The sequence below is a fragment of the Dendrobates tinctorius genome, unplaced genomic scaffold (assembly GCF_039654945.1).
Source record: "Dendrobates tinctorius isolate UK_male_01 unplaced genomic scaffold, ASM3965494v1 ptg000254l, whole genome shotgun sequence".
Classification (NCBI taxonomy): Eukaryota; Metazoa; Chordata; class Amphibia; order Anura; family Dendrobatidae; genus Dendrobates; species Dendrobates tinctorius.
In genome coordinates, this window is record NW_027361921.1 from 2,055,911 (window position 1) to 2,080,996 (window position 25,086).

Consider the following 25,086-nt stretch of genomic DNA (forward strand, 5'->3'; position numbering starts at 1 on the left):
TCGGCTAACAGCCCCAAACTGACATGAAGAAAGGAAAGCACTGCTGACATTCGAAATCAAGATTTTCTGTTTACTAAACAGGCTCTTTGACCAACTTGTCTACATCACAAAAAGATGTGATATATTGGAAAGACTGCTTAGAGAGTCAGGTGCGGAAAGTGGAGGCATTTCAAAATAAAATCCATTGGTTAAGTTGTCAAGCTTGAAGCAATCTTACTTCCTTTTCAGCATTTAGATGAGATTCTTAATCTCACAATTGCACTATCAGTAGAGCTGGAACAATGGCAAATTTGAGTTTGCACACAGGTAAAACACACCTGCTTTAAGATAGGAAGCTTATTCTTGAGAAGACAAAAACAAGTTACTGCTGAGAGTTGAACTCAGGATCTCCTGTTTACAAGACAGGCGCTTTAACCAACTAAGCCACAGAACCACATGTTCTGTTGGTGAATATTTATTATTCTGCTTTTTCCGAAAACTGCTATGAAAATTTGTAGCATCTAATGTGTAATTCCACTGGTTTTAATTTGTAATGCTTGAGCCCATCCTATATTCTCTAAAGAAAGTTATTTCATCTGATTCCTTTTAGAGCATTTCAAAAGCAAAATTTTTGTTTTACTCAAATTCCACTGGTTTTAATTTGTAATGCTTGAAGCCATCCTATATTCTCTAAAGAAACTTATTTCATCTAATTCCTTTTAGAGCATTTCAAAAGCAGAAAGTTTTTTTCTCTCAATTACACTTTATTAGTGCTTTGGGAAAGACATGTTTGATGTCAAACAGAAGTGAAAGTCTTCTTTTTCGGCTAACAGCCCCAAACTGACATGAAGAAAGGAAAGCACTGCTGACATTCGAAATCAAGATTTTCTGTTTACTAAACAGGCTCTTTGACCAACTTGTCTACATCACAAAAAGATGTGATATATTGGAAAGACTGCTTAGAGAGTCAGGTGCGGAAAGTGGAGGAATTTCAAAATAAAATCCATTGGTTAAGTTGTCAAGCTTGAAGCAATCTTACTTCCTTTTCAGCATTTAGATGAGATTCTTAATCTCACAATTGCACTATCAGTAGGGCTGGAACAATGGCAAATTTGAGTTTGCACACAGGTAAAACACACCTGCTTTAAGATAGAAAGCTTATTCTTGAGAAGATGTAGCATCTTGGTTAAGTTGGTTAAGTTGTCAAGCTTGAAGCAATCTTACTTCCTTTTCAGCATTTAGATGAGATTCTTAATCTCACAATTGCACTATCAGTAGGGCTGGAACAATGGCAAATTTGAATTTGCACACAGGTAAAAGACCTGCTTTAAGATAGGAAGCTTATTCTTGAGAAGATAAAAACAAGGTACTGCTGAGAGTTGAACTCAGGCTCTCCTGTTTACATGACAGGCACTTTAACCAACTAAGCCACAGCACCCCAATTTTCATGTGTGAATATTTATTATTCTGCTTTTTCTGAAAACTGCTATGAAAATTTGTAGCATCTAATGTGTAATTCCACTGGTTTTAATTTGTAATGCTTGAGCCCATCCTATATTCTCTAAAGAAAGTTATTTCATCTGATTCCTTTTAGAGCATTTCAAAAGCAAAATTTTTTTTTTACTCAAATTCCACTGGTTTTAATTTGTAATGCTTGAAGCCATCCTATATTCTCTAAAGAAACTTATTTCATCTAATTCCTTTTAGAGCATTTCAAAAGCAGAAAGTTTTTTTTCTCTCAATTACACTTTATTAGTGCTTTGGGAAAGACATGTTTGATGTCAAACAAAAGTGAAAGTCCTCTTTTTCGGCTAACAGCCCCAAACTGACATGAAGAAAGGAAAGCACTGCTGACATTCGAAATCAAGATTTTCTGTTTACTAAACAGGCTCTTTGACCAACTTGTCTACATCACAAAAAGATGTGATATATTGGAAAGACTGCTTAGAGAGTCAGATGCGGAAAGTGGAGGCATTTCAAAATAAAATCCATTGGTTAAGTTGTCAAGCTTGAAGCAATCTTACTTCCTTTTCAGCATTTAGATGAGATTCTTAATCTCACAATTGCACTATCAGTAGGGCTGGAACAATGGCAAATTTGAGTTTGCACACAGGTAAAACACACCTGCTTTCAGATAGGAAGCTTATTCTTGAGAAGACAAAAACAAGTTACTGCTGAGAGTTGAACTCAGGATCTCCTGTTTACAAGACAGGCGCTTTAACCAACTAAGCCACAGAACCACATGTTCTGTTGGTGAATATTTATTATTCTGCTTTTTCCTAAAACTGCTTTGAAAATTTGTAGCATCTAATGTGTAATTCCACTGGTTTTAATTTGTAATGCTTGAGCCCATCCTATATTCTCTAAAGAAAGTTATTTCATCTGATTCCTTTTAGAGCATTTCAAAAGCAAAATTTTTTTTTTACTCAAATTCCACTGGTTTTAATTTGTAATGCTTGAAGCCATCCTATATTCTCTAAAGAAACTTATTTCATCTAATTCCTTTTAGAGCATTTCAAAAGCAGAAAGTTTTTTTCTCTCAATTACACTTTATTAGTGCTTTGGGAAAGACATGTTTGATGTCAAACAGAAGTGAAAGTCTTCTTTTTCGGCTAACAGCCCCAAACTGACATGAAGAAAGGAAAGCACTGCTGACATTCGAAATCAAGATTTTCTGTTTACTAAACAGGCTCTTTGACCAACTTGTCTACATCACAAAAAGATGTGATATATTGGAAAGACTGCTTAGAGAGTCAGGTGCGGAAAGTGGAGGAATTTCAAAATAAAATCCATTGGTTAAGTTGTCAAGCTTGAAGCAATCTTACTTCCTTTTCAGCATTTAGATGAGATTCTTAATCTCACAATTGCACTATCAGTAGGGCTGGAACAATGGCAAATTTGAGTTTGCACACAGGTAAAACACACCTGCTTTAAGATAGAAAGCTTATTCTTGAGAAGATGTAGCATCTTGGTTAAGTTGGTTAAGTTGTCAAGCTTGAAGCAATCTTACTTCCTTTTCAGCATTTAGATGAGATTCTTAATCTCACAATTGCACTATCAGTAGGGCTGGAACAATGGCAAATTTGAGTTTGCACACAGGTAAAACACACCTGCTTTAAGATAGGAAGCTTATTCTTGAGAAGATGTAGCATCTTGGTTAAGTTGGTTAAGTTGTCAAGCTTGAAGCAATCTTACTTCCTTTTCAGCATTTAGATGAGATTCTTAATCTCACAATTGCACTATCAGTAGGGCTGGAACAATGGCAAATTTGAATTTGCACACAGGTAAAAGACCTGCTTTAAGATAGGAAGCTTATTCTTGAGAAGATGAAAACAAGGTACTGCTGAGAGTTGAACTCAGGCTCTCCTGTTTACAAGACAGGCACTTTAACCAACTAAGCCACAGCACCCCAATTTTCATGTGTGAATATTTATTATTCTGCTTTTTCTGAAAACTGCTATGAAAATTTGTAGCATCTAATGTGTAATTCCACTGGTTTTAATTTGTAATGCTTGAGCCCATCCTATATTCTCTAAAGAAAGTTATTTCATCTGATTCCTTTTAGAGCATTTCAAAAGCAAAATTTTTTTTTTTACTCAAATTCCACTGGTTTTAATTTGTAATGCTTGAAGCCATCCTATATTCTCTAAAGAAACTTATTTCATCTAATTCCTTTTAGAGCATTTCAAAAGCAGAAAGTTTTTTTTCTCTCAATTACACTTTATTAGTGCTTTGGGAAAGACATGTTTGATGTCAAACAAAAGTGAAAGTCCTCTTTTTCGGCTAACAGCCCCAAACTGACATGAAGAAAGGAAAGCACTGCTGACATTCGAAATCAAGATTTTCTGTTTACTAAACAGGCTCTTTGACCAACTTGTCTACATCACAAAAAGATGTGATATATTGGAAAGACTGCTTAGAGAGTCAGGTGCGGAAAGTGGAGGCATTTCAAAATAAAATCCATTGGTTAAGTTGTCAAGCTTGAAGCAATCTTACTTCCTTTTCAGCATTTAGATGAGATTCTTAATCTCACAATTGCACTATCAGTAGAGCTGGAACAATGGCAAATTTGAGTTTGCACACAGGTAAAACACACCTGCTTTAAGATAGGAAGCTTATTCTTGAGAAGACAAAAACAAGTTACTGCTGAGAGTTGAACTCAGGATCTCCTGTTTACAAGACAGGCGCTTTAACCAACTAAGCCACAGAACCACATGTTCTGTTGGTGAATATTTATTATTCTGCTTTTTCCGAAAACTGCTATGAAAATTTGTAGCATCTAATGTGTAATTCCACTGGTTTTAATTTGTAATGCTTGAGCCCATCCTATATTCTCTAAAGAAAGTTATTTCATCTGATTCCTTTTAGAGCATTTCAAAAGCAAAATTTTTGTTTTACTCAAATTCCACTGGTTTTAATTTGTAATGCTTGAAGCCATCCTATATTCTCTAAAGAAACTTATTTCATCTAATTCCTTTTAGAGCATTTCAAAAGCAGAAAGTTTTTTTCTCTCAATTACACTTTATTAGTGCTTTGGGAAAGACATGTTTGATGTCAAACAGAAGTGAAAGTCTTCTTTTTCGGCTAACAGCCCCAAACTGACATGAAGAAAGGAAAGCACTGCTGACATTCGAAATCAAGATTTTCTGTTTACTAAACAGGCTCTTTGACCAACTTGTCTACATCACAAAAAGATGTGATATATTGGAAAGACTGCTTAGAGAGTCAGGTGCGGAAAGTGGAGGAATTTCAAAATAAAATCCATTGGTTAAGTTGTCAAGCTTGAAGCAATCTTACTTCCTTTTCAGCATTTAGATGAGATTCTTAATCTCACAATTGCACTATCAGTAGGGCTGGAACAATGGCAAATTTGAGTTTGCACACAGGTAAAACACACCTGCTTTAAGATAGAAAGCTTATTCTTGAGAAGATGTAGCATCTTGGTTAAGTTGGTTAAGTTGTCAAGCTTGAAGCAATCTTACTTCCTTTTCAGCATTTAGATGAGATTCTTAATCTCACAATTGCACTATCAGTAGGGCTGGAACAATGGCAAATTTGAGTTTGCACACAGGTAAAACACACCTGCTTTAAGATAGGAAGCTTATTCTTGAGAAGATGTAGCATCTTGGTTAAGTTGGTTAAGTTGTCAAGCTTGAAGCAATCTTACTTCCTTTTCAGCATTTAGATGAGATTCTTAATCTCACAATTGCACTATCAGTAGGGCTGGAACAATGGCAAATTTGAATTTGCACACAGGTAAAAGACCTGCTTTAAGATAGGAAGCTTATTCTTGAGAAGATAAAAACAAGGTACTGCTGAGAGTTGAACTCAGGCTCTCCTGTTTACATGACAGGCACTTTAACCAACTAAGCCACAGCACCCCAATTTTCATGTGTGAATATTTATTATTCTGCTTTTTCTGAAAACTGCTATGAAAATTTGTAGCATCTAATGTGTAATTCCACTGGTTTTAATTTGTAATGCTTGAGCCCATCCTATATTCTCTAAAGAAAGTTATTTCATCTGATTCCTTTTAGAGCATTTCAAAAGCAAAATTTTTTTTTTTACTCAAATTCCACTGGTTTTAATTTGTAATGCTTGAAGCCATCCTATATTCTCTAAAGAAACTTATTTCATCTAATTCCTTTTAGAGCATTTCAAAAGCAGAAAGTTTTTTTTCTCTCAATTACACTTTATTAGTGCTTTGGGAAAGACATGTTTGATGTCAAACAAAAGTGAAAGTCCTCTTTTTCGGCTAACAGCCCCAAACTGACATGAAGAAAGGAAAGCACTGCTGACATTCGAAATCAAGATTTTCTGTTTACTAAACAGGCTCTTTGACCAACTTGTCTACATCACAAAAAGATGTGATATATTGGAAAGACTGCTTAGAGAGTCAGGTGCGGAAAGTGGAGGCATTTCAAAATAAAATCCATTGGTTAAGTTGTCAAGCTTGAAGCAATCTTACTTCCTTTTCAGCATTTAGATGAGATTCTTAATCTCACAATTGCACTATCAGTAGAGCTGGAACAATGGCAAATTTGAGTTTGCACACAGGTAAAACACACCTGCTTTAAGATAGGAAGCTTATTCTTGAGAAGACAAAAACAAGTTACTGCTGAGAGTTGAACTCAGGATCTCCTGTTTACAAGACAGGCGCTTTAACCAACTAAGCCACAGAACCACATGTTCTGTTGGTGAATATTTATTATTCTGCTTTTTCCGAAAACTGCTATGAAAATTTGTAGCATCTAATGTGTAATTCCACTGGTTTTAATTTGTAATGCTTGAGCCCATCCTATATTCTCTAAAGAAAGTTATTTCATCTGATTCCTTTTAGAGCATTTCAAAAGCAAAATTTTTGTTTTACTCAAATTCCACTGGTTTTAATTTGTAATGCTTGAAGCCATCCTATATTCTCTAAAGAAACTTATTTCATCTAATTCCTTTTAGAGCATTTCAAAAGCAGAAAGTTTTTTTCTCTCAATTACACTTTATTAGTGCTTTGGGAAAGACATGTTTGATGTCAAACAGAAGTGAAAGTCTTCTTTTTCGGCTAACAGCCCCAAACTGACATGAAGAAAGGAAAGCACTGCTGACATTCGAAATCAAGATTTTCTGTTTACTAAACAGGCTCTTTGACCAACTTGTCTACATCACAAAAAGATGTGATATATTGGAAAGACTGCTTAGAGAGTCAGGTGCGGAAAGTGGAGGAATTTCAAAATAAAATCCATTGGTTAAGTTGTCAAGCTTGAAGCAATCTTACTTCCTTTTCAGCATTTAGATGAGATTCTTAATCTCACAATTGCACTATCAGTAGGGCTGGAACAATGGCAAATTTGAGTTTGCACACAGGTAAAACACACCTGCTTTAAGATAGAAAGCTTATTCTTGAGAAGATGTAGCATCTTGGTTAAGTTGGTTAAGTTGTCAAGCTTGAAGCAATCTTACTTCCTTTTCAGCATTTAGATGAGATTCTTAATCTCACAATTGCACTATCAGTAGGGCTGGAACAATGGCAAATTTGAGTTTGCACACAGGTAAAACACACCTGCTTTAAGATAGGAAGCTTATTCTTGAGAAGATGTAGCATCTTGGTTAAGTTGGTTAAGTTGTCAAGCTTGAAGCAATCTTACTTCCTTTTCAGCATTTAGATGAGATTCTTAATCTCACAATTGCACTATCAGTAGGGCTGGAACAATGGCAAATTTGAATTTGCACACAGGTAAAAGACCTGCTTTAAGATAGGAAGCTTATTCTTGAGAAGATAAAAACAAGGTACTGCTGAGAGTTGAACTCAGGCTCTCCTGTTTACATGACAGGCACTTTAACCAACTAAGCCACAGCACCCCAATTTTCATGTGTGAATATTTATTATTCTGCTTTTTCTGAAAACTGCTATGAAAATTTGTAGCATCTAATGTGTAATTCCACTGGTTTTAATTTGTAATGCTTGAGCCCATCCTATATTCTCTAAAGAAAGTTATTTCATCTGATTCCTTTTAGAGCATTTCAAAAGCAAAATTTTTTTTTTTACTCAAATTCCACTGGTTTTAATTTGTAATGCTTGAAGCCATCCTATATTCTCTAAAGAAACTTATTTCATCTAATTCCTTTTAGAGCATTTCAAAAGCAGAAAGTTTTTTTTCTCTCAATTACACTTTATTAGTGCTTTGGGAAAGACATGTTTGATGTCAAACAAAAGTGAAAGTCCTCTTTTTCGGCTAACAGCCCCAAACTGACATGAAGAAAGGAAAGCACTGCTGACATTCGAAATCAAGATTTTCTGTTTACTAAACAGGCTCTTTGACCAACTTGTCTACATCACAAAAAGATGTGATATATTGGAAAGACTGCTTAGAGAGTCAGGTGCGGAAAGTGGAGGCATTTCAAAATAAAATCCATTGGTTAAGTTGTCAAGCTTGAAGCAATCTTACTTCCTTTTCAGCATTTAGATGAGATTCTTAATCTCACAATTGCACTATCAGTAGGGCTGGAACAATGGCAAATTTGAGTTTGCACACAGGTAAAAAACACCTGCTTTAAGATAGGAAGCTTATTCTTGAGAAGACAAAAACAAGTTACTGCTGAGAGTTGAACTCAGGATCTCCTGTTTACAAGACAGGCGCTTTAACCAACTAAGCCACAGAACCACATGTTCTGTTAGTGAATATTTATTATTCTGCTTTTTCCGAAAACTGCTATGAAAATTTGTAGCATCTAATGTGTAATTCCACTGGTTTTAATTTGTAATGCTTGAGCCCATCCTATATTCTCTAAAGAAAGTTATTTCATCTGATTCCTTTTAGAGCATTTCAAAAGCAAAATTTTTTTTTTACTCAAATTCCACTGGTTTTAATTTGTAATGCTTGAAGCCATCCTATATTCTCTAAAGAAACTTATTTCATCTAATTCCTTTTAGAGCATTTCAAAAGCAGAAAGTTTTTTTCTCTCAATTACACTTTATTAGTGCTTTGGGAAAGACATGTTTGATGTCAAACAGAAGTGAAAGTCTTCTTTTTCGGCTAACAGCCCCAAACTGACATGAAGAAAGGAAAGCACTGCTGACATTCGAAATCAAGATTTTCTGTTTACTAAACAGGCTCTTTGACCAACTTGTCTACATCACAAAAAGATGTGATATATTGGAAAGACTGCTTAGAGAGTCAGGTGCGGAAAGTGGAGGAATTTCAAAATAAAATCCATTGGTTAAGTTGTCAAGCTTGAAGCAATCTTACTTCCTTTTCAGCATTTAGATGAGATTCTTAATCTCACAATTGCACTATCAGTAGGGCTGGAACAATGGCAAATTTGAATTTGCACACAGGTAAAAGACCTGCTTTAAGATAGGAAGCTTATTCTTGAGAAGATGAAAACAATGTACTGCTGAGAGTTGAACTCAGGATCTCCTGTTTACAAGACAGGCACTTTAACCAACTAAGCCACAGCACCCCAATTTTCATGTGTGAATATTTATTATTCTGCTTTTTCTGAAAACTGCTATGAAAATTTGTAGCATCTAATGTGTAATTCCACTGGTTTTAATTTGTAATGCTTGAGCCCATCCTATATTCTCTAAAGAAAGTTATTTCATCTGATTCCTTTTAGAGCATTTCAAAAGCAAAATTTTTTTTTTTACTCAAATTCCACTGGTTTTAATTTGTAATGCTTGAAGCCATCCTATATTCTCTAAAGAAACTTATTTCATCTAATTCCTTTTAGAGCATTTCAAAAGCAGAAAGTTTTTTTTCTCTCAATTACACTTTATTAGTGCTTTGGGAAAGACATGTTTGATGTCAAACAAAAGTGAAAGTCCTCTTTTTCGGCTAACAGCCCCAAACTGACATGAAGAAAGGAAAGCACTGCTGACATTCGAAATCAAGATTTTCTGTTTACTAAACAGGCTCTTTGACCAACTTGTCTACATCACAAAAAGATGTGATATATTGGAAAGACTGCTTAGAGAGTCAGGTGCGGAAAGTGGAGGCATTTCAAAATAAAATCCATTGGTTAAGTTGTCAAGCTTGAAGCAATCTTACTTCCTTTTCAGCATTTAGATGAGATTCTTAATCTCACAATTGCACTATCAGTAGGGCTGGAACAATGGCAAATTTGAGTTTGCACACAGGTAAAACACACCTGCTTTAAGATAGGAAGCTTATTCTTGAGAAGATGTAGCATCTTGGTTAAGTTGGTTAAGTTGTCAAGCTTGAAGCAATCTTACTTCCTTTTCAGCATTTAGATGAGATTCTTAATCTCACAATTGCACTATCAGTAGGGCTGGAACAATGGCAAATTTGAGTTTGCACACAGGTAAAACACACCTGCTTTAAGATAGAAAGCTTATTCTTGAGAAGATGTAGCATCTTGGTTAAGTTGGTTAAGTTGTCAAGCTTGAAGCAATCTTACTTCCTTTTCAGCATTTAGATGAGATTCTTAATCTCACAATTGCACTATCAGTAGGGCTGGAACAATGGCAAATTTGAGTTTGCACACAGGTAAAACACACCTGCTTTAAGATAGGAAGCTTATTCTTGAGAAGATGTAGCATCTTGGTTAAGTTGGTTAAGTTGTCAAGCTTGAAGCAATCTTACTTCCTTTTCAGCATTTAGATGAGATTCTTAATCTCACAATTGCACTATCAGTAGGGCTGGAACAATGGCAAATTTGAGTTTGCACACAGGTAAAACACACCTGCTTTAAGATAGAAAGCTTATTCTTGAGAAGATGTAGCATCTTGGTTAAGTTGGTTAAGTTGTCAAGCTTGAAGCAATCTTACTTCCTTTTCAGCATTTAGATGAGATTCTTAATCTCACAATTGCACTATCAGTAGGGCTGGAACAATGGCAAATTTGAGTTTGCACACAGGTAAAACACACCTGCTTTAAGATAGGAAGCTTATTCTTGAGAAGATGTAGCATCTTGGTTAAGTTGGTTAAGTTGTCAAGCTTGAAGCAATCTTACTTCCTTTTCAGCATTTAGATGAGATTCTTAATCTCACAATTGCACTATCAGTAGGGCTGGAACAATGGCAAATTTGAATTTGCACACAGGTAAAAGACCTGCTTTAAGATAGGAAGCTTATTCTTGAGAAGATAAAAACAAGGTACTGCTGAGAGTTGAACTCAGGCTCTCCTGTTTACATGACAGGCACTTTAACCAACTAAGCCACAGCACCCCAATTTTCATGTGTGAATATTTATTATTCTGCTTTTTCTGAAAACTGCTATGAAAATTTGTAGCATCTAATGTGTAATTCCACTGGTTTTAATTTGTAATGCTTGAGCCCATCCTATATTCTCTAAAGAAAGTTATTTCATCTGATTCCTTTTAGAGCATTTCAAAAGCAAAATTTTTTTTTTTACTCAAATTCCACTGGTTTTAATTTGTAATGCTTGAAGCCATCCTATATTCTCTAAAGAAACTTATTTCATCTAATTCCTTTTAGAGCATTTCAAAAGCAGAAAGTTTTTTTTCTCTCAATTACACTTTATTAGTGCTTTGGGAAAGACATGTTTGATGTCAAACAAAAGTGAAAGTCCTCTTTTTCGGCTAACAGCCCCAAACTGACATGAAGAAAGGAAAGCACTGCTGACATTCGAAATCAAGATTTTCTGTTTACTAAACAGGCTCTTTGACCAACTTGTCTACATCACAAAAAGATGTGATATATTGGAAAGACTGCTTAGAGAGTCAGGTGCGGAAAGTGGAGGAATTTCAAAATAAAATCCATTGGTTAAGTTGTCAAGCTTGAAGCAATCTTACTTCCTTTTCAGCATTTAGATGAGATTCTTAATCTCACAATTGCACTATCAGTAGGGCTGGAACAATGGCAAATTTGAGTTTGCACACAGGTAAAACACACCTGCTTTAAGATAGGAAGCTTATTCTTGAGAAGACAAAAACAAGTTACTGCTGAGAGTTGAACTCAGGATCTCCTGTTTACAAGACAGGCGCTTTAACCAACTAAGCCACAGAACCACATGTTCTGTTAGTGAATATTTATTATTCTGCTTTTTCCGAAAACTGCTATGAAAATTTGTAGCATCTAATGTGTAATTCCACTGGTTTTAATTTGTAATGCTTGAGCCCATCCTATATTCTCTAAAGAAAGTTATTTCATCTGATTCCTTTTAGAGCATTTCAAAAGCAAAATTTTTTTTTTACTTAAATTCCACTGGTTTTAATTTGTAATGCTTGAAGCCATCCTATATTCTCTAAAGAAACTTATTTCATCTAATTCCTTTTAGAGCATTTCAAAAGCAGAAAGTTTTTTTCTCTCAATTACACTTTATTAGTGCTTTGGGAAAGACATGTTTGATGTCAAACAGAAGTGAAAGTCTTCTTTTTCGGCTAACAGCCCCAAACTGACATGAAGAAAGGAAAGCACTGCTGACATTCGAAATCAAGATTTTCTGTTTACTAAACAGGCTCTTTGACCAACTTGTCTACATCACAAAAAGATGTGATATATTGGAAAGACTGCTTAGAGAGTCAGGTGCGGAAAGTGGAGGAATTTCAAAATAAAATCCATTGGTTAAGTTGTCAAGCTTGAAGCAATCTTACTTCCTTTTCAGCATTTAGATGAGATTCTTAATCTCACAATTGCACTATCAGTAGGGCTGGAACAATGGCAAATTTGAATTTGCACACAGGTAAAAGACCTGCTTTAAGATAGGAAGCTTATTCTTGAGAAGATGAAAACAATGTACTGCTGAGAGTTGAACTCAGGATCTCCTGTTTACAAGACAGGCACTTTAACCAACTAAGCCACAGCACCCCAATTTTCATGTGTGAATATTTATTATTCTGCTTTTTCTGAAAACTGCTATGAAAATTTGTAGCATCTAATGTGTAATTCCACTGGTTTTAATTTGTAATGCTTGAGCCCATCCTATATTCTCTAAAGAAAGTTATTTCATCTGATTCCTTTTAGAGCATTTCAAAAGCAAAATTTTTTTTTTTACTCAAATTCCACTGGTTTTAATTTGTAATGCTTGAAGCCATCCTATATTCTCTAAAGAAACTTATTTCATCTAATTCCTTTTAGAGCATTTCAAAAGCAGAAAGTTTTTTTTCTCTCAATTACACTTTATTAGTGCTTTGGGAAAGACATGTTTGATGTCAAACAAAAGTGAAAGTCCTCTTTTTCGGCTAACAGCCCCAAACTGACATGAAGAAAGGAAAGCACTGCTGACATTCGAAATCAAGATTTTCTGTTTACTAAACAGGCTCTTTGACCAACTTGTCTACATCACAAAAAGATGTGATATATTGGAAAGACTGCTTAGAGAGTCAGGTGCGGAAAGTGGAGGCATTTCAAAATAAAATCCATTGGTTAAGTTGTCAAGCTTGAAGCAATCTTACTTCCTTTTCAGCATTTAGATGAGATTCTTAATCTCACAATTGCACTATCAGTAGGGCTGGAACAATGGCAAATTTGAGTTTGCACACAGGTAAAACACACCTGCTTTAAGATAGGAAGCTTATTCTTGAGAAGATGTAGCATCTTGGTTAAGTTGGTTAAGTTGTCAAGCTTGAAGCAATCTTACTTCCTTTTCAGCATTTAGATGAGATTCTTAATCTCACAATTGCACTATCAGTAGGGCTGGAACAATGGCAAATTTGAGTTTGCACACAGGTAAAACACACCTGCTTTAAGATAGAAAGCTTATTCTTGAGAAGATGTAGCATCTTGGTTAAGTTGGTTAAGTTGTCAAGCTTGAAGCAATCTTACTTCCTTTTCAGCATTTAGATGAGATTCTTAATCTCACAATTGCACTATCAGTAGGGCTGGAACAATGGCAAATTTGAGTTTGCACACAGGTAAAACACACCTGCTTTAAGATAGGAAGCTTATTCTTGAGAAGATGTAGCATCTTGGTTAAGTTGGTTAAGTTGTCAAGCTTGAAGCAATCTTACTTCCTTTTCAGCATTTAGATGAGATTCTTAATCTCACAATTGCACTATCAGTAGGGCTGGAACAATGGCAAATTTGAATTTGCACACAGGTAAAAGACCTGCTTTAAGATAGGAAGCTTATTCTTGAGAAGATAAAAACAAGGTACTGCTGAGAGTTGAACTCAGGCTCTCCTGTTTACATGACAGGCACTTTAACCAACTAAGCCACAGCACCCCAATTTTCATGTGTGAATATTTATTATTCTGCTTTTTCTGAAAACTGCTATGAAAATTTGTAGCATCTAATGTGTAATTCCACTGGTTTTAATTTGTAATGCTTGAGCCCATCCTATATTCTCTAAAGAAAGTTATTTCATCTGATTCCTTTTAGAGCATTTCAAAAGCTAAATTTTTTTTTTTTACTCAAATTCCACTGGTTTTAATTTGTAATGCTTGAAGCCATCCTATATTCTCTAAAGAAACTTATTTCATCTAATTCCTTTTAGAGCATTTCAAAAGCAGAAAGTTTTTTTTCTCTCAATTACACTTTATTAGTGCTTTGGGAAAGACATGTTTGATGTCAAACAAAAGTGAAAGTCCTCTTTTTCGGCTAACAGCCCCAAACTGACATGAAGAAAGGAAAGCACTGCTGACATTCGAAATCAAGATTTTCTGTTTACTAAACAGGCTCTTTGACCAACTTGTCTACATCACAAAAAGATGTGATATATTGGAAAGACTGCTTAGAGAGTCAGGTGCGGAAAGTGGAGGAATTTCAAAATAAAATCCATTGGTTAAGTTGTCAAGCTTGAAGCAATCTTACTTCCTTTTCAGCATTTAGATGAGATTCTTAATCTCACAATTGCACTATCAGTAGGGCTGGAACAATGGCAAATTTGAATTTGCACACAGGTAAAAGACCTGCTTTAAGATAGGAAGCTTATTCTTGAGAAGATGAAAACAATGTACTGCTGAGAGTTGAACTCAGGATCTCCTGTTTACAAGACAGGCACTTTAACCAACTAAGCCACAGCACCCCAATTTTCATGTGTGAATATTTATTATTCTGCTTTTTCTGAAAACTGCTATGAAAATTTGTAGCATCTAATGTGTAATTCCACTGGTTTTAATTTGTAATGCTTGAGCCCATCCTATATTCTCTAAAGAAAGTTATTTCATCTGATTCCTTTTAGAGCATTTCAAAAGCAAAATTTTTTTTTTTACTCAAATTCCACTGGTTTTAATTTGTAATGCTTGAAGCCATCCTATATTCTCTAAAGAAACTTATTTCATCTAATTCCTTTTAGAGCATTTCAAAAGCAGAAAGTTTTTTTCTCTCAATTACACTTTATTAGTGCTTTGGGAAAGACATGTTTGATGTCAAACAGAAGTGAAAGTCTTCTTTTTCGGCTAACAGCCCCAAACTGACATGAAGAAAGGAAAGCACTGCTGACATTCGAAATCAAGATTTTCTGTTTACTAAACAGGCTCTTTGACCAACTTGTCTACATCACAAAAAGATGTGATATATTGGAAAGACTGCTTAGAGAGTCAGGTGCGGAAAGTGGAGGAATTTCAAAATAAAATCCATTGGTTAAGTTGTCAAGCTTGAAGCAATCTTACTTCCTTTTCAGCATTTAGATGAGATTCTTAATCTCACAATTGCACTATCAGTAGGGCTGGAACAATGGCAAATTTGAATTTGCACACAGGTAAAAGACCTGCTTTAAGATAGGAAGCTTATTCTTGAGAAGATGAAAACAATGTACTGCTGAGAGTTGAACTCAGGATCTCCTGTTTACAAGACAGGCACTTTAACCAACTAAGCCACAGCACCCCAATTTTCATGTGTGAATATTTATTATTCTGCTTTTTCTGAAAACTGCTATGAAAATTTGTAGCATCTAATGTGTAATTCCACTGGTTTTAATTTGTAATGCTTGAGCCCATCCTATATTCTCTAAAGAAAGTTATTTCATCTGATTCCTTTTAGAGCATTTCAAAAGCAAAATTTTTTTTTTTACTCAAATTCCACTGGTTTTAATTTGTAATGCTTGAAGCCATCCTATATTCTCTAAAGAAACTTATTTCATCTAATTCCTTTTAGAGCATTTCAAAAGCAGAAAGTTTTTTTTCTCTCAATTACACTTTATTAGTGCTTTGGGAAAGACATGTTTGATGTCAAACAAAAGTGAAAGTCCTCTTTTTCGGCTAACAGCCCCAAACTGACATGAAGAAAGGAAAGCACTGCTGACATTCGAAATCAAGATTTTCTGTTTACTAAACAGGCTCTTTGACCAACTTGTCTACATCACAAAAAGATGTGATATATTGGAAAGACTGCTTAGAGAGTCAGGTGCGGAAAGTGGAGGCATTTCAAAATAAAATCCATTGGTTAAGTTGTCAAGCTTGAAGCAATCTTACTTCCTTTTCAGCATTTAGATGAGATTCTTAATCTCACAATTGCACTATCAGTAGGGCTGGAACAATGGCAAATTTGAGTTTGCACACAGGTAAAACACACCTGCTTTAAGATAGGAAGCTTATTCTTGAGAAGATGTAGCATCTTGGTTAAGTTGGTTAAGTTGTCAAGCTTGAAGCAATCTTACTTCCTTTTCAGCATTTAGATGAGATTCTTAATCTCACAATTGCACTATCAGTAGGGCTGGAACAATGGCAAATTTGAATTTGCACACAGGTAAAAGACCTGCTTTAAGATAGGAAGCTTATTCTTGAGAAGATGAAAACAAGGTACTGCTGAGAGTTGAACTCAGGATCTCCTGTTTACAAGACAGGCACTTTAACCAACTAAGCCACAGCACCCCAATTTTCATGTGTGAATATTTATTATTCTGCTTTTTCTGAAAACTGCTATGAAAATTTGTAGCATCTAATGTGTAATTCCACTGGTTTTAATTTGTAATGCTTGAGCCCATCCTATATTCTCTAAAGAAAGTTATTTTATCTGATTCCTTTTAGAGCATTTCAAAAGCAAAAATTTTTTTTTTACTCAAATTCCACTGGTTTTAATTTGTAATGCTTGAAGCCATCCTATATTCTCTAAAGAAACTTATTTCATCTAATTCCTTTTAGAGCATTTCAAAAGCAGAAAGTTTTTTTTCTCTTAATTACACTTTATTAGTGCTTTGGGAAAGACATGTTTGATGTCAAACAAAAGTGAAAGTCCTCTTTTTCGGCTAACAGCCCCAAACTGACATGAAGAAAGGAAAGCACTGCTGACATTCGAAATCAAGATTTTCTGTTTACTAAACAGGCTCTTTGACCAACTTGTCTACATCACAAAAAGATGTGATATATTGGAAAGACTGCTTAGAGAGTCAGGTGCGGAAAGTGGAGGCATTTCAAAATAAAATCCATTGGTTAAGTTGTCAAGCTTGAAGCAATCTTACTTATTTTTCAGCATTTAGATGAGATTCTTAATCTCACAATTGCACTATCAGTAGGGCTGGAACAATGGCAAATTTGAGTTTGCACACAGGTAAAACACACCTGCTTTAAGATAGGAAGCTTATTCTTGAGAAGACAAAAACAAGTTACTGCTGAGAGTTGAACTCAGGATCTCCTGTTTACAAGACAGGCGCTTTAACCAACTAAGCCACAGAACCACATGTTCTGTTGGTGAATATTTATTATTCTGCTTTTTCCGAAAACTGCTATGAAAATTTGTAGCATCTAATGTGTAATTCCACTGGTTTTAATTTGTAATGCTTGAGCCCATCCTATATGCTCTAAAGAAAGTTATTTCATCTGATTCCTTTTAGAGCATTTCAAAAGCAAAATTTTTTTTTTTACTCAAATTCCACTGGTTTTAATTTGTAATGCTTGAAGCCATCCTATATTCTCTAAAGAAACTTATTTCATCTAATTCCTTTTAGAGCATTTCAAAAGCAGAAAGTTTTTTTTCTCTCAATTACACTTTATTAGTGCTTTGGGAAAGACATGTTTGATGTCAAACAAAAGTGAAAGTCCTCTTTTTCGGCTAACAGCCCCAAACTGACATGAAGAAAGGAAAGCACTGCTGACATTCGAAATCAAGATTTTCTGTTTACTAAACAGGCTCTTTGACCAACTTGTCTACATCACAAAAAGATGTGATATATTGGAAAGACTGCTTAGAGAGTCAGGTGCGGAAAGTGGAGGCATTTCAAAATAAAATCCATTGGTTAAGTTGTCAAGCTTGAAGCAATCTTACTTCCTTTTCAGCATTTAGATGAGATTCTTAATCTCACAATTGCACTATCAGTAGGGCTGGAACAATGGCAAATTTGAGTTTGCACACAGGTAAAACACACCTGCTTTAAGATAGGAAGCTTATTCTTGAGAAGATGTAGCATCTTGGTTAAGTTGGTTAAGTTGTCAAGCTTGAAGCAATCTTACTTCCTTTTCAGCATTTAGATGAGATTCTTAATCTCACAATTGCACTATCAGTAGGGCTGGAACAATGGCAAATTTGAATTTGCACACAGGTAAAAGACCTGCTTTAAGATAGGAAGCTTATTCTTGAGAAGATGAAAACAAGGTACTGCTGAGAGTTGAACTCAGGATCTCCTGTTTACAAGACAGGCACTTTAACCAACTAAGCCACAGCACCCCAATTTTCATGTGTGAATATTTATTATTCTGCTTTTTCTGAAAACTGCTATGAAAATTTGTAGCATCTAATGTGTAATTCCACTGGTTTTAATTTGTAATGCTTGAGCCCATCCTATATTCTCTAAAGAAAGTTATTTTATCTGATTCCTTTTAGAGCATTTCAAAAGCAAAAATTTTTTTTTTACTCAAATTCCACTGGTTTTAATTTGTAATGCTTGAAGCCATCCTATATTCTCTAAAGAAACTTATTTCATCTAATTCCTTTTAGAGCATTTCAAAAGCAGAAAGTTTTTTTTCTCTTAATTACACTTTATTAGTGCTTTGGGAAAGACATGTTTGATGTCAAACAAAAGTGAAAGTCCTCTTTTTCGGCTAACAGCCCCAAACTGACATGAAGAAAGGAAAGCACTGCTGACATTCGAAATCAAGATTTTCTGTTTACTAAACAGGCTCTTTGACCAACTTGTCTACATCACAAAAAGATGTGATATATTGGAAAGACTGCTTAGAGAGTCAGGTGCGGAAAGTGGAGGCATTTCAAAATAAAATCCATTGGTTAAGTTGTCAAGCTTGAAGCAATCTTACTTATTTTTCAGCATTTAGATGAGATTCTTAATCTCACAATTGCACTATCAGTAGGGCTGGAACAATGGCAAATTTGAGTTTGCACACAGGTAAAACACACCTGCTTTAAGATAGGAAGCTTATTCTTGAGAAGACAAAAACAAGTTACTGCTGAGAGTTGAACTCAGGATCTCCTGTTTACAAGACAGGCGCTTTAACCAACTAAGCCACAGAACCACATGTTCTGTTGGTGAATATTTATTATTCTGCTTTTTCCGAAAACTGCTATGAAAATTTGTAGCATCTAATGTGTAATTCCACTGGTTTTAATTTGTAATGCTTGAGCCCATCCTATATGCTCTAAAGAAAGTTATTTCATCTGATTCCTTTTAGAGCATTTCAAAAGCAAAATTTTTTTTTTTACTCAAATTCCACTGGTTTTAATTTGTAATGCTTGAAGCCATCCTATATTCTCTAAAGAAACTTATTTCATCTAATTCCTTTTAGAGCATTTCAAAAGCAGAAAGTTTTTTTCTCTCAATTACACTTTATTAGTGCTTTGGGAAAGACATGTTTGATGTCAAACAGAAGTGAAAGTCTTCTTTTTCGGCTAACAGCCCCAAACTGACATGAAGAAAGGAAAGCACTGCTGACATTCGAAATCAAGATTTTCTGTTTACTAAACAGGCTCTTTGACCAACTTGTCTACATCACAAAAAGATGTGATATATTGGAAAGACTGCTTAGAGAGTCAGGTGCGGAAAGTGGAGGAATTTCAAAATAAAATCCATTGGTTAAGTTGTCAAGCTTGAAGCAATCTTACTTCCTTTTCAGCATTTAGATGAGATTCTTAATCTCACAATTGCACTATCAGTAGGGCTGGAACAATGGCAAATTTGAATTTGCACACAGGTAAAAGACATGCTTTAAGATAGGAAGCTTATTCTTGAGAAGATGAAAACAAGGTACTGCTGAGAGTTGAACTCAGGATCTCCTGTTTACAAGACAGGCACTTTAACCAACTAAGCCACAGCACCCCAATTTTCATGTGTGAATATTTATTATTCTGCTTTTTCCGAAAACTGCTATGAAAATTTGTAGCATCTAATGTGTAATTCCACTGGTTTTAATTTGTAATGCTTGAGCCCATCCTATATTCTCTAAAGAAAGTTATTTCATCTGATTCCTTTTAGAGCATTTCAAAAGCAAAATTTTTTTTTTTACTCAAATTCCACTGGTTTTAATTTGTAATGCTTGAAGCCATCCTATATTCTCTAAAGAAACTTATTTCATCTAATTCCTTTTAGAGCATTTCAAAAGCAGAAAGTTTTTTTTCTCTCAATTACACTTTATTAGTGCTTTGGGAAAGACATGTTTGATGTCAAACAAAAGTGAAAGTCCTCTTTTTCGGCTAACAGCCCCAAACTGACATGAAGAAAGGAAAGCACTGCTGACATTCGAAATCAAGATTTTCTGTTTACTAAACAGGCTCTTTGACCAACTTGTCTACATCACAAAAAGATGTGATATATTGGAAAGACTGCTTAGAGAGTCAGGTGCGGAAAGTGGAGGCATTTCAAAATAAAATCCATTGGTTAAGTTGTCAAGCTTGAAGCAATCTTACTTCCTTTTCAGCATTTAGATGAGATTCTTAATCTCACAATTGCACTATCAGTAGGGCTGGAACAATGGCAAATTTGAGTTTGCACACAGGTAAAACACACCTGCTTTAAGATAGGAAGCTTATTCTTGAGAAGATGTAGCATCTTGGTTACGTTGGTTAAGTTGTCAAGCTTGAAGCAATCTTACTTCCTTTTCAGCAATTAGATGAGATTCTTAATCTCACAATTGCACTATCAGTAGGGCTGGAACAATGGCAAATTTGAATTTGCACACAGGTAAAAGACCTGCTTTAAGATAGGAAGCTTATTCTTGAGAAGATGAAAACAAGGTACTGCTGAGAGTTGAACTCAGGATCTCCTGTTTACAAGACAGGCACTTTAACCAACTAAGCCAAAGCACCCCAATTTTCATGTGTGAATATTTATTATTCTGCTTTTTCTGAAAACTGCTATGAAAATTTGTAGCATCTAATGTGTAATTCCACTGGTTTTAATTTGTAATGCTTGAGCCCATCCTATATTCTCTAAAGAAAGTTATTTCATCTGATTCCTTTTAGAGCATTTCAAAAGCAAAATTTTTTTTTTACTCAAATTCCACTGGTTTTAATTTGTAATGCTTGAAGCCATCCTATATTCTCTAAAGAAACTTATTTCATCTAATTCCTTTTAGAGCATTTCAAAAGCAGAAAGTTTTTTTTCTCTCAATTACACTTTATTAGTGCTTTGGGAAAGACATGTTTGATGTCAAACAAAAGTGAAAGTCCTCTTTTTCGGCTAACAGCCCCAAACTGACATGAAGAAAGGAAAGCACTGCTGACATTCGAAATCAAGATTTTCTGTTTACTAAACAGGCTCTTTGACCAACTTGTCTACATCACAAAAAGATGTGATATATTGGAAAGACTGCTTAGAGAGTCAGGTGCGGAAAGTGGAGGAATTTCAAAATAAAATCCATTGGTTAAGTTGTCAAGCTTGAAGCAATCTTACTTCCTTTTCAGCATTTAGATGAGATTCTTAATCTCACAATTGCACTATCAGTAGGGCTGGAACAATGGCAAATTTGAATTTGCACACAGGTAAAAGACCTGCTTTAAGATAGGAAGCTTATTCTTGAGAAGATGAAAACAAGGTACTGCTGAGAGTTGAACTCAGGATCTCCTGTTTACAAGACAGGCACTTTAACCAACTAAGCCACAGCACCCCAATTTTCATGTGTGAATATTTATTATTCTGCTTTTTCTGAAAACTGCTATGAAAATTTGTAGCATCTAATGTGTAATTCCACTGGTTTTAATTTGTAATGCTTGAGCCCATCCTATATTCTCTAAAGAAAGTTATTTCATCTGATTCCTTTTAGAGCATTTCAAAAGCAAAATTTTTTTTTTTACTCAAATTCCACTGGTTTTAATTTGTAATGCTTGAAGCCATCCTATATTCTCTAAAGAAACTTATTTCATCTAATTCCTTTTAGAGCATTTCAAAAGCAGAAAGTTTTTTTTCTCTCAATTACACTTTATTAGTGCTTTGGGAAAGACATGTTTGATGTCAAACAAAAGTGAAAGTCCTCTTTTTCGGCTAACAGCCCCAAACTGACATGAAGAAAGGAAAGCACTGCTGACATTCGAAATCAAGATTTTCTGTTTACTAAACAGGCTCTTTGACCAACTTGTCTACATCACAAAAAGATGTGATATATTGGAAAGACTGCTTAGAGAGTCAGGTGCGGAAAGTGGAGGCATTTCAAAATAAAATCCATTGGTTAAGTTGTCAAGCTTGAAGCAATCTTACTTCCTTTTCAGCATTTAGATGAGATTCTTAATCTCACAATTGCACTATCAGTAGGGCTGGAACAATGGCAAATTTGAGTTTGCACACAGGTAAAACACCTGCTTTAAGATAGGAAGCTTAGTCTTGAGAAGACAAAAACAAGGTACTGCTGAGAGTTGAACTCAGGATCTCCTGTTTACAAGACAGGCGCTTTAACCAACTAAGCCACAGCACCACAAGTTCCATAGGTGAATATTTATTATTCTGCTTTTTCCGAAAACTGCTATGAAAATTTGTAGCATCTAATGTGTAATTCCACTGGTTTTAATTTGTAATGCTTGAGCCCATCCTATATTCTCTAAAGAAAGTTATTTCATCTGATTCCTTTTAGAGCATTTCAAAAGCAAAATTTTTTTTTTTACTCAAATTCCACTGGTTTTAATTTGTAATGCTTGAAGCCATCCTATATTCTCTAAAGAAACTTATTTCATCTAATTCCTTTTAGAGCATTTCAAAAGCAGAAAGTTTTTTTCTCTCAATTACACTTTATTAGTGCTTTGGGAAAGACATGTTTGATGTCAAACAAAAGTGAAAGTCCTCTTTTTCGGCTAACAGCCCCAAACTGACATGAAGAAAGGAAAGCACTGCTGACATTCGAAATCAAGATTTTCTGTTTACTAAACAGGCTCTTTGACCAACTTGTCTACATCACAAAAAGATGTGATATATTGGAAAGACTGCTTAGAGAGACAGGTGCGGAAAGTGGAGGCATTTCAAAATAAAATCCATTGGTTAAGTTGTCAAGCTTGAAGCAATCTTACTTCCTTTTCAGCATTTAGATGAGATTCTTAATCTCACAATTGCACTATCAGTAGGGCTGGAACAATGGCAAATTTGAATTTGCACACAGGTAAAAGACCTGCTTTAAGATAGTAAGCTTATTCTTGAGAAGATGAAAACAAGGTACTGCTGAGAGTTGAACTCAGGATCTCCTGTTTACAAGACAGGCACTTTAACCAACTAAGCCACAGTACCCCAATTTTCATGTGTGAATATTTATTATTCTGCTTTTTCCAAAAACTGCTATGAAAATTTGTAGCATCTAATGTGTAATTCCACTGGTTTTAATTTGTAATGCTTGAGCCCATCCTATATTCTCTAAAGAAAGTTATTTCATCTGATTCCTTTTAGAGCATTTCAAAAGCAAAATTTTTTTTTTACTCAAATTCCACTGGTTTTAATTTGTAATGCTTGAAGCCATCCTATATTCTCTAAAGAAACTTATTTCATCTAATTCCTTTTAGAGCATTTCAAAAGCAGAAAGTTTTTTTCTCTCAATTACACTTTATTAGTGCTTTGGGAAAGACATGTTTGATGTCAAACAGAAGTGAAAGTCTTCTTTTTCGGCTAACAGCCCCAAACTGACATGAAGAAAGGAAAGCACTGCTGACATTCGAAATCAAGATTTTCTGTTTACTAAACAGGCTCTTTAACCAACTTGTCTACATCACAAAAAGATGTGATATATTGGAAAGACTGCTTAGAGAGTCACAATTGCACTATCAGTAGGGCTGGAACAATGGCAAATTTGAATTTGCACACAGGTAAAAGACCTGCTTTAAGATAGGAAGCTTATTCTTGAGAAGATGAAAACAAGGTACTGCTGAGAGTTGAACTCAGGATCTCCTGTTTACAAGACAGGCACTTTAACCAACTAAGCCACAGCACCCCAATTTTCATGTGTGAATATTTATTATTCTGCTTTTTCCGAAAACTGCTATGAAAATTTGTAGCATCTAATGTGTAATTCCACTGGTTTTAATTTGTAATGCTTGAGCCCATCCTATATTCTCTAAAGAAAGTTATTTCATCTGATTCCTTTTAGAGCATTTCAAAAGCAAAATTTTTTTTTTTACTCAAATTCCACTGGTTCTAATTTGTAATGCTTGAAGCCATCCTATATTCTCTAAAGAAACTTATTTCATCTAATTCCTTTTAGAGAATTTAAAAGCAGAAAGTTTTTTTCTCTCAATTACACATTATTAGTGCTTTGGGAAAGACATGTTTGATGTCAAACAAAAGTGAAAGTCCTCTTTTTCGGCTAACAGCCCCAAACTGACATGAAGAAAGGAAAGCACTGCTGACATTCGAAATCAAGATTTTCTGTTTACTAAACAGGCTCTTTGACCAACTTGTCTACATCACAAAAAGATGTGATATATTGGAAAGACTGCTTAGAGAGTCAGGTGCGGAAAGTGGAGGCATTTCAAAATAAAATCCATTGGTTAAGTTGTCAAGCTTGAAGCAATCTTACTTCCTTTTCAGCATTTAGATGAGATTCTTAATCTCACAATTGCACTATCAGTAGGGCTGGAACAATGGCAAATTTGAGTTTGCACACAGGTAAAACACACCTGCTTTAAGATAGGAAGCTTATTCTTGAGAAGATGTAGCATCTTGGTTAAGTTGGTTAAGTTGTCAAGCTTGAAGCAATCTTACTTCCTTTTCAGCATTTAGATGAGATTCTTAATCTCACAATTGCACTATCAGTAGGGCTGGAACAATGGCAAATTTGAGTTTGCACACAGGTAAAACACACCTGCTTTAAGATAGGAAGCTTATTCTTGAGAAGATGTAGCATCTTGGTTAAGTTGGTTAAGTTGTCAAGCTTGAAGCAATCTTACTTCCTTTTCAGCAATTAGATGAGATTCTTAATCTCACAATTGCACTATCAGTAGGGCTGGAACAATGGCAAATTTGAGTTTGCACACAGGTAAAACACCTGTTTTAAGATAGGAAGCTTATTCTTGAGAAGACAAAAACAAGGTACTGCTGAGAGTTGAACTCAGGATCTCCAGTTTACAAGACAGGCGCTTTAACCAACTAAGCCACAGCATCACATGTTCCATAGGTGAATATTTATTATTCTGCTTTTTCCGAAAACTGCTATGAAAATTTTTAGCATCTAATGTGTAATTCCACTGGTTTTAATTTGTAATGCTTGAGCCCATCCTATATTCTCTAAAGAAAGTTATTTCATCTGATTCCTTTTAGAGCATTTCAAAAGCAAAATTTTTTTTTTACTCAAATTCCACTGGTTTTAATTTGTAATGCTTGAAGCCATCCTATATTCTCT

At 35.0% G+C, this 25,086-nt stretch overlaps 2 non-coding genes across 2 annotated transcripts; both read right to left on the minus strand.

Moving 5' to 3' along the window:
* Window positions 1-22,111: 22,111 nt before the first annotated feature.
* TRNAT-UGU (transfer RNA threonine (anticodon UGU)) lies at window positions 22,112-22,185 on the minus strand. The gene has a single exon. It is a non-coding gene; the product is annotated as a tRNA-Thr (tRNA).
* Window positions 22,186-22,911: 726 nt separating this feature from the next.
* Window positions 22,912-22,985, minus strand: TRNAT-UGU (transfer RNA threonine (anticodon UGU)). The gene has a single exon. It is a non-coding gene; the product is annotated as a tRNA-Thr (tRNA).
* Window positions 22,986-25,086: the final 2,101 nt, after the last annotated feature.